The sequence below is a fragment of the Elaeis guineensis genome, chromosome 9 (assembly GCF_000442705.2).
Source record: "Elaeis guineensis isolate ETL-2024a chromosome 9, EG11, whole genome shotgun sequence".
In the NCBI taxonomy this organism is placed as follows: Eukaryota; Viridiplantae; Streptophyta; class Magnoliopsida; order Arecales; family Arecaceae; genus Elaeis; species Elaeis guineensis.
In genome coordinates this window covers 19303989-19313855 of record NC_026001.2, presented here as the reverse complement: position 1 = coordinate 19313855, position 9867 = coordinate 19303989, and positions in this window count along the sequence as shown.

Genomic DNA, 9867 nt, shown 5'->3' with positions numbered 1-9867 from the left:
TTATTAATATTTAATTATAAATAATAACATCGTTGATAATTTTTTACAACGAAAAAAATTTTCATCATCAATAATTGAATATTATCGATAAAAATTTTTCATCTTTAAAAAAATTTTAAAAATTTTTTAAGATAAAAATTTTTAATCATAAAAAAGAATAATTTGTGATGAAATATTACATCGCTAATAAAAAATAATTATTTACGATGAAATACTTTCATCATAATTAATTTAATTAAAAATTTTATAAAATTTAAATTTAAAAAAAATATTAGCAACGTAAATTCTTCATCGCAAATATGATAATTTCTGATGTAAATTTTTATCGCTAATAAATTATCAATTATTTACGATGAAACTATTTTCATCGCTATTAATTTAATATAAAATTTTAATATTTTTAAACTTATTAAAAAAATTATTTACGATCAATTTTTTTGTCGAAAATATTTTTTTAGGTGACGAATCTTTCGTCAGGAACAATTCCGTTGCTAAAAATTTACATATATTTTTTTAAAAATAATTCATGAATATATATTTTTAATTTATATTTATAATATTTTTATAAATTAAAAATAAAAAATAAAAATAAAAAAAATTACACAATAAAAAGATGTGAAATAGCTTTTCTGAGAAGAGATCTTCTGAAGATTTCTATTTGGAATAGCCTATGGATTTCACTTCTTATGATAGAAGATCACAAAGTCTATAATAATCTTGGAGTTGGAATAGTCATTTCGATGATATGATCAAATTGTTTGATCAGATAAGAGAAATTATTGATTTCAAAAAGATCAGTGAGAGTGTCCAAATCTGACATCGGTTAAAATATGATTGAATATAGATTTCTCCATAAAAGATATAAAACGAGTGTACTGAAGATCTATAGTGATAGATGCAATTAGATATTTGTATTTTCACAGATAAAGTACAGAGACTGGATACTGAAAAAATTCAGTATAGAAATCTCAAACAGGGGTCTGCTACCCTCTCGGACATAGTCGTATGTCATGTAATGTACTTGAACTGATATAGTTATTACTGTGATTGTCACAAGTATATATTAGTTGTATACAGACTATGAGCACTGGATTGCTGTAAAAACGTCCTTAAACTCTTAAGAAGAGCTAAGAATATGCTCTTAATTTGGAGAATGATCAAAGCTAGGAGTAGAATGGTACATCAATTCAGATTTTATGTCTGATATTGATGGTAGAATGTCTACATCATAGAATGTGTTCCTGTATCGATATCTTGGAAAGGTTTCAAATAATCGATCAATAGAAGCTGAGTACATTGTAGATGTGTAGGATGCATTCTGATTTTAATGTTAGTTATAGAATTGATTGTCATGTCATCAGTGAAGCCAAAATTCAGTGCAGGGGCAAAATGGTAATTTTAAAACTTTTTCAAAATTACTATTTTACAGCGAAATTATTAATTAATCTCATTAATTAATACTAATTAACCCTACACTAGGATCTAAATATGATACAACAGCATGCATTTAAATTTGAAATTCAAATTTGAAACAGTAAACTTTTTACTGCACTGTATTCAGAACACATCACCTTTTGTGGGTAGTCGATCACCGCAATCTGATCACCATCGGGGGGGCTCTGATCGTCACGTCGCAGCCACACTAGTGTCTGGCCTCTGCGGATCGTCCACACGAAGCTCCCGTCTGATCGGTTCCTCACGAATGCTAGTTCGTGATTTCACCCTTTTGATGGCTGATGTTGATCGAATTCCTTCGATCGATGTGTGCCGACTCTTCGGACGCTCTGGATCGTTTGTACGGTTGGTTGAGAGGCTGATGGATCTCTCCCTGAAATTTGGTGGACTCACGACACTCGTGGCACACCAATCTCACTTTCTGAACCCTAGGTAGAAACCCTAGGGTATATACCAAAAACCCTGTGCCCACTTCTCTCTCCTTTTTCTCTCCTCTCGATAAATTTTGACCACTTCAAAATTTTTCCAGAACCACCCCACACCTGTTATCTCTTCTTTTTTTTTTTTTTTCCACGCCCCCTCCCTTTCTCATTTTATAAAACATCGCAAGAGATGTTGAAAGCGTGTGAGTGGATAAGAAGAGGTGGTTGCTCACTTAAATTCAAATCAAATTTGAATTCAAGTGTCAACCAATCTTATCCTCATCCATTTGTGCGAGAAAGAAGAGATGGCATGGCCTTTTTTTTTTGTGCGTGGAGACTTTCACGAGAAATCATTTCTCGTGTGGAATATGGGGCGCACAAAAGAGGATAAGCTGGCGCATGGTTATTTGGTTATCCATTCAAATTCAAAACCCCTTTGAATTTGGATGGGTAACAAACCAAGTTAATCCAAATAATTGGTGCACAAAAATATGGGCGTGAGAGAGCTTTGCGTGGGAGAAAATTCACGAGAAAATTTCTTCTCGTGAATTCAAATGGGCGCAAAGAAGTTGGGTGGCGCAGGAAATTTAAAACAAGATGGTTTGATTCAAATTGAGCCAACCTAATTAAAATAGGTTAAGCACAATTAGACCAGATTAAACCCAATACAATTAGGCTTAATTAGGCTCAATAAAATCTTAATCAAATCAGGAATTAACTAAACCTAATCCCTGATCAAATCAGGGACTAAGCCACCTTAGCGATTAGATCAACACTTAACTTAATCGGATCAATCCAAACTGAATCCAATTCAATTGGACTTGATCTAAAAATAATTACTCAATCAAATTGAGTTAATTAGCGATCAAATCACTAATTAAACCTCTCATAAATATTGAGTCCAAATCCGATGGACAATTAGATATCAGAGACCATCGATATGAAACTCTGATCAAAGAGTTTAAATTTTAAATTCAAAATTTGAAATTCAAAATTTTGACCCTGGTACCTAAAATATGTGGAACTCATGATCAGAGAATCCTAATTCTCAATCATAGAGTCACAGACACATAAGACTCACAATCAACCATCAAATCAGAAAGGAATCTCTAATGTGTGTGACACCGCAGGTTCGAACCTAAGCTGGTAGCACAGGAATCAATTCCTGTACTAATCGAAGTGACCATCTAGCAATGGTACCCGATGATCGGATAGGTCGAATAGTCACAATCGCAATATTCAGAACCTACGTGAATATGGTTACCGTATAATTCATCCCTTTTGACTCCTGTGTTTAGGATGACTCAGGGTTAAACTGTCAACCCTGATGAGATCATCCGAATCGTGCTCAACTCAATTAGTCCTGTGACTCCTCACTAGGACTACCCTAGCCAAGATTTTGCTAAATTGAAATATGATTGTACACAGCTCCTAAACTGGAGTGGTCAATCCCATCTTGACACACGCACCGACAAGTCAAGTACTTGACTACACCCAGCAGCCTTCCGTCACTGAATTAGAAATTCAGGTAGTCCAGTGCCTAAGTGCAGTGAGTTGCTTGCAAGTCACCGTGGTGGTTTCAGATCGGAGGGACATTTATACCCATATCCCATCGGAGCAAATCTTGACAGCAGAAATAGCTCCGAAGTCAGTCACGTTCAGTGCAGATGTACCATTACATCTCACCTGTATGCCATACTAGTGTCTCCACACTCCTTGGTTATGAGGACAACCAACCCATATGGCACACAATGACCTATGCTCGATAAACGTTGTCGTCCTTGGTAACAACGTATCATTTGGTCGCGAACAGGTTTAAGGACTAAGCGACAAATCCTCCTTTGTCGAGTCTAAATAGTCCTAAGAACTTCACCACAACACAGGAGTTCATTAGAAGATGAAACATTTGTGATGAAAAAATACCAAAATAACTTTTATTTATTTATAATTTATGTACTAATGCAAAAGGAGCACAACCGTCAACAGGCTGACGATTGGCTTTGGGATACTATTCCTAACAATCTCCCACTTGGCCTAAAGCCAATCGGTGCAGTATCTAATACCCATCTTCGATTTGTAGTCGTTGAACTCCTTCACCGCAATGGCTTTACTGAATGGGTCGGCCAGGTTCTCCTTTCCGTCGATCTTCTGAAGGTCGACGTCACCTCGATCCACGATCTCTCGGATGAGATGATAGCGGCGCAGAATATGCTTCGTCCGCTGGTATGCCTTCGGTTCTTTCGCCTGAGAAATGACTCCAGAGCTGTCACAGTAGAGCAAAACTGGACCAACAAGGGAGGGTGCTACTCTGAGCTCGGTGATGAATTTCTTCAGCCACACCGCTTCTTTGGTAGCATCTGATGCAGCAATATACTCTGCCTCGCATACTGAATCAACCACAGTGTGCTGCTTGAAACTCTTCCAACAGACAGCCCCACCATTAAGGATAAAAATAAATCCAGACACACTCTTGCTGTCATCGCGATCAGACTGGAAACTAGAGTCTGTAAATCCTATAAGTTTCAAGTCCGATTCACCATATACAAACCACTGGTCCTTAGTATTTCTTAAATACTTCAGGATGGTTTTAACAACCTTCCAGTGATTCTCCCCTGGATCAGATTGGTATCTACTCACTACCCCTAGTGAGTATGCCACATCTGATCGTATACATGTCATGGCGTATATGATAGATCCCACTGTCGAAGCATATGGAATCCTACCCATACGCTCTCTTTCTTGAGGTGTTGTCGGACAATCCCTTTTCGAGTGAAAAATTCCATGGCCTATCGGTAGATAGCCTTTCTTGAAATTCTCCATGCTGAACCTTTTCAGCATAGTATCAATGTACGTGGACTGGGATAAGCCAAGCAACCTTTTAGATCTATCCCTATAGATCTTCATCCCTAGGATGTAGGAAGCTTCTCCCAGATCCTTCATGGAGAACTGTGACGGTAGCCAAATTTTTATTCCCTGTAATGCAGGGACATCATTTTCGATTAAGAGAATGTCATTCACATACAATACAAGAAATACTACTACTGGACCATTAGCCCACTTATAAATGCAGGGCTCTTCTCCATTCTTAAGAAGCCATATGTTTTGATTGTCCTATCAAAATGTATGTTCCAACTTTCAGATGCCTGCTTAAGTCCATAAATGGACCTTTGTAGCTTGCATACCTTAGACTCATCTGTGGATGTGAACCCTTCAGGTTGTATCATATACACCTCTTCGTCCAGCTCTCTGTTTAGGAAAGCTGTCTTCACATCCATCTGCCAGATTTCATAGTCTAGATGGGCAGCTATCGCAAGCATAATCCGAATGGATTTGAGCATTGCCACAGGAGAAAACTTCTTGTCATAGTCTATACCATAACATTGATGATATCCCTTGGCAACCAGACGGGCTTTATGAAGCAAAAATTTAGTGCAGGGGCAAAATGATAATTTTAAAACTTTTCAAAATTACTATTTTACAGTAAAATTATTAATTAAACTCATTAATTAATACTAATTAATCCTACACTAGGATCTAAATATGATACAACAGCATGCATTTAAATTTGAAATTCAAATTTGAAACAGTAAACTTTTTACTGTACTGTGTTCAGAACACATCACCTTTTGCGGATAGTCGATCACCGCAATCTGATCACCGTCGGGGGGCTCTGATCGTCACGTCGCAGCCACACTAGTGTCTGGCCTCTACGGATCATCCACACGAAGCTCCCGTCTGATCGGTTCCTCATGAATGCTAGTTCGTGATTTCACCCTTTTGATGGCTGATGTTGATCGAACTCCTTCGATCGATGTGTGCCGACTCCTCGGATGCTCCGGATCATCTGCACGATTGGTGCAGAGGCTGATGGATCTCTCTCTAAAATTTGGTGGACTCACGACACTCGTGGCACACCAATCTCACTTCCCGAACCCTAGGTAGAAACCCTAGGGTACACACCAAAAATCCTGCGCCCACTTCTCTCTCCTTTTCCTCTCCTCTCGATAAATTTTGAACACTTCAAAATTTTTTCAGAACCTCCCCACGCCCCTTATCTCTTCTTCCTTTCATTGCCCATGCCCCCTCCCTTTCTCATTTTATAAAACATCGCAAGAGATGTTGAAAGCGTGTGAATGGATAAGAAGAGGTGGTTGCTCACTTGAATTCAAATCAAATTTGAATTCAAGTGTCAACCAATCTTATCCTCATCCATTTGTGTGAGAAAGAAGAGATGGCGTGGCATTTTTTTTTGTGCATGGAGACTTTCACATGAAACTATTTCTCGTGTGGAATATGGGGCGCACAAAAGAGGATAAGCTGGCGTATGGTTATTTGGTTATCCATTCAAATTCAAAACCCCTTTAAATTTGAATGGGTAACAAACCAAGTTAATCCAAATAATTGGTGCACAAAAATATGGGCGTGAGAGAGCTTTACGTGGGAGAAAATTCATGAGAAAATTTCTTCTCGTGAATTCAAATGGGCGCAAGGAAGTTGGGTGGCGCAGAAAATTTAAAACAAGGTGGTTTGATTCAAATTGAGCCAACCTAATTAAAATAGGTTAAGCACAATTAGACCAGATTAAATCCAACACAATTAGGCTTAATTAGGCTCAATAAAATCCTAATCAAATCAAAAATTAACTAAGCCTAACTCCTGATCAAATCAGGGACTAAACCACCTTAGCGATTAGATCAACACTTAACCTAATTGGGTCAATCCAAACTGAATCCAATTCAATTGGACTTGATCTAAAAATAATTACTCAATCAAATTAAGTTAATTAATGATCAAATCACTAATTAAACCTCTCATAAATATTGAGTCCAAATCTGATGGGCAATTAGGCATCAGAGACCATCGATATAAAACCCTGATCAAAGAGTTCAAATTTCAAATTCAAAATTTGAAATTCAAAATTTTGACCCCGGTATCCAAAATGTGTGAAACTCATGATCAGAGAATCCTAATTCTCAATCATAGAGTTCAGACACATAAGACTCATAATCAGCCATCAGATCAGAAAGGAACCTCTAATATGTGTGACCCCGCAGGTTCGAACCTAAGCCGGTAGCACAGGAACCAATTCCTGTACTAATCGAAGTGACCATCTAGCAATGGTACCCGATGATCGGATAGGTCGAATAGTCGCAATCGCAACATTCAGAACCTACGTGAATATGGTTACCGTATAATTCATCCCTTTTGACCCCTGTATTTAGGATGATTCAGGGTTAAACTGTCAACCCTGATAAGATCATCTGAATCGTGCTCAACTCAACTAGTCCTGTGACTCCTCACTAGGACTACCCTAGCCAAGATTTTGCTAAATTGAAACACGACTGTACACAGCTCCTAAACTGGAGTGGTCAATCCCATCTTGACACACGCACCGACAAGTCAAGTACTTGACTACACCCAGCAGCCTTCCGTCACTGAATTAGATATTCAGGTAGTCCAGTGCCTAAGTTCAACGAGTTGCTTGCAAGTCACCATGACGGTCTCAGGTCGGAGGGACATTTATACCCATATCCCATCGGACCAAATCTTGACAGCAGAAATAGCTCCAAAGTCGGTCACGTTCAGTATAGATGTACCATTACATCTCACCTGTATGCCATACCAGTGTCTCCACACTCCTTGGTTATGAGGACAACCAACCCATATGGCACACAACGACCTATGCTCGATAAACATTGTCGTCCTTGGTAACAACGTGTCATTTGATCGCGAACAGGTTTAAGGACTAAGCGATAAATCCTCCTTTGTCGAGTCTAAATAGTCCTAAGGACTTCACCACAACACAGGAGTTCATTAGAAGATAAAACATTTGTGATGAAAAAATACCAAAATAACTTTTATTTATTTATAATTCATGTACTAATACAAAAGGAGCACAATCGTCAACAGGCTGATGATTGGCTTTGAAACACTATTCCCGACAATCTCCTACTTGGCCTAAAGCCATTCGGTGCAGTATCTAATACCCATCTTCGACTTATAGTCGTTGAACTCCTTCACCACAATGACTTTAGTGAATGGGTCGGCCAGGTTCTCCTTCCCGTCGATCTTCTGAAGGTCGACGTCACCTCGATCCACGATCTCTCGGATGAGATGGTAGCGGCGCAGAATATGCTTCGTCCGCTGGTGTGCCTTCGGTTCCTTCGCCTGAGCAATGACTTCAGAGCTGTCACAGTAGAACAAAACTGGACCAACAAGGGAGGGTGCTACTCCGAGCTCGGTGATAAATTTTTTCAGCCACACCGCTTCTTTGGCAGCATCTGATGCAGCAATATACTCCGCCTCGCATACTGAATCAGCCACAGTGTGCTGCTTGGAACTCTTCCAGCAGACAGCTCCAAAATTAAGGGTAAAAATAAATCCTGACACACTCTTGCTGTCATCGTGATCAGACTGAAAATTAGAGTCTGTAAACCCTATAAGTCTCAAGTCCGATTCACCATATACAAGCCACTGGTCCTTAGTATTTCTTAAATACTTCAGGATGGTTTTAACAACCTTCCAGTGATTCTCCCCTGGATCAGATTGGTATCTACTCACTACCCTTAATAAGTATGCCACATCTGGTCGTGTACATGTCATGGCGTACATGATAGATCTCACTATCGAAGCATATGGAATCCTACCCATACGCTCTCTCTCTCTTTGAGGTGTTGTCGGACAATCCCTTTTCGAGAGAAAAATTTATGGCCTATCGGTAGATAGCCTTTCTTGAATTCTCCATGCTGAACCTTTTCAGCATAGTATCAATGTACGTGTACTGGGATAAGCCAAGCAACCTTTTGGATCTATCCCTATAGATCCTCATCCCTAGGATGTAGGAAGCTTCTCCCAATCCTTCATGGAGAACTATGACGATAGCTAAATCTTTATTCCCTGTAATGCAGGGACATCATTCCCGATTAAGAGAATGTCATCCACATACAATACAAGAAATACTGCTACTGGACCATTAGCCCACTTATAAATGCAGGGCTCCTCTCCATTCTTAACGAAGCCATACGTTTTGATCGTCCTATCAAAACGTATGTTCCAACTTCGAGATGCCTGCTTAGTCCATAAATGGACCTTTGTAGCTTGCATACCTTAGACTCATCTGTGGATGTGAACCCTTCAGGTTGTATCATATACACTCTTCGTCCAGCTCTCCGTTTAGGAAAGCTGTCTTCACATCCATCTGCCAGATTTCATAGTCTAGATGGGCAGCTATCGCAAGCATAATCGAATGAATTTGAGCATTGCCACAAAAGAAAATGTCTCGTCATAGTCTATACCATAATGTTGACAATATCCCTTAGCAACCAGACGAGCTTTATAGGTCTCCACCTTTCCGTCTGCCCCCTCTTCCTCTTGAAGACCCACTTACACTCTATGGGTTTCACTCCTTCGGGTGAGTCAACCAATGTCCACACATCGTTGACCTTCATGGACTCCATTTGGATTTCATGGCCTCTAGCCATTTTTCAGAGTCAGATCTCTGCATTGCATCCATGTAGGTGATCGGATCCTCATCATTTCATCAAGTTCGACAGGATCGCCATCCCGGACCAAGAAACCATAGTATCTGTCCGTTGATGTGGTACTCTACCAGACCGCCTTAAGGGTGCATAATCAATGGCTCCGGATCTGATCTAATCAAATCCGGTTCAGGTTCAGTAACATGTGTCGATTTTTTCACCTGTCGAACTTAGTCAAGTTCGACCTTAGAGGCAACAGTTCTTCACTAAGGAACTCCTTTTCTAAAAAATTCCTTAAGGCTGACAAACACCTTTTGCTCATCAGCAAGGTAGAAATAATACCCTTTGGTCTCTTTTGGGTACCCTATAAAATTACACTTGTCAGACCTAGGTCCAAGCTTGTCTGTAATTAAACGTTTAACATAAGCCGGACACCCCCAAACCCTAAGGTGCGAGAGTACTGGCTTACGTCCTATCCATATCTCATATGGCTTTTGGCTACAGACTTACTC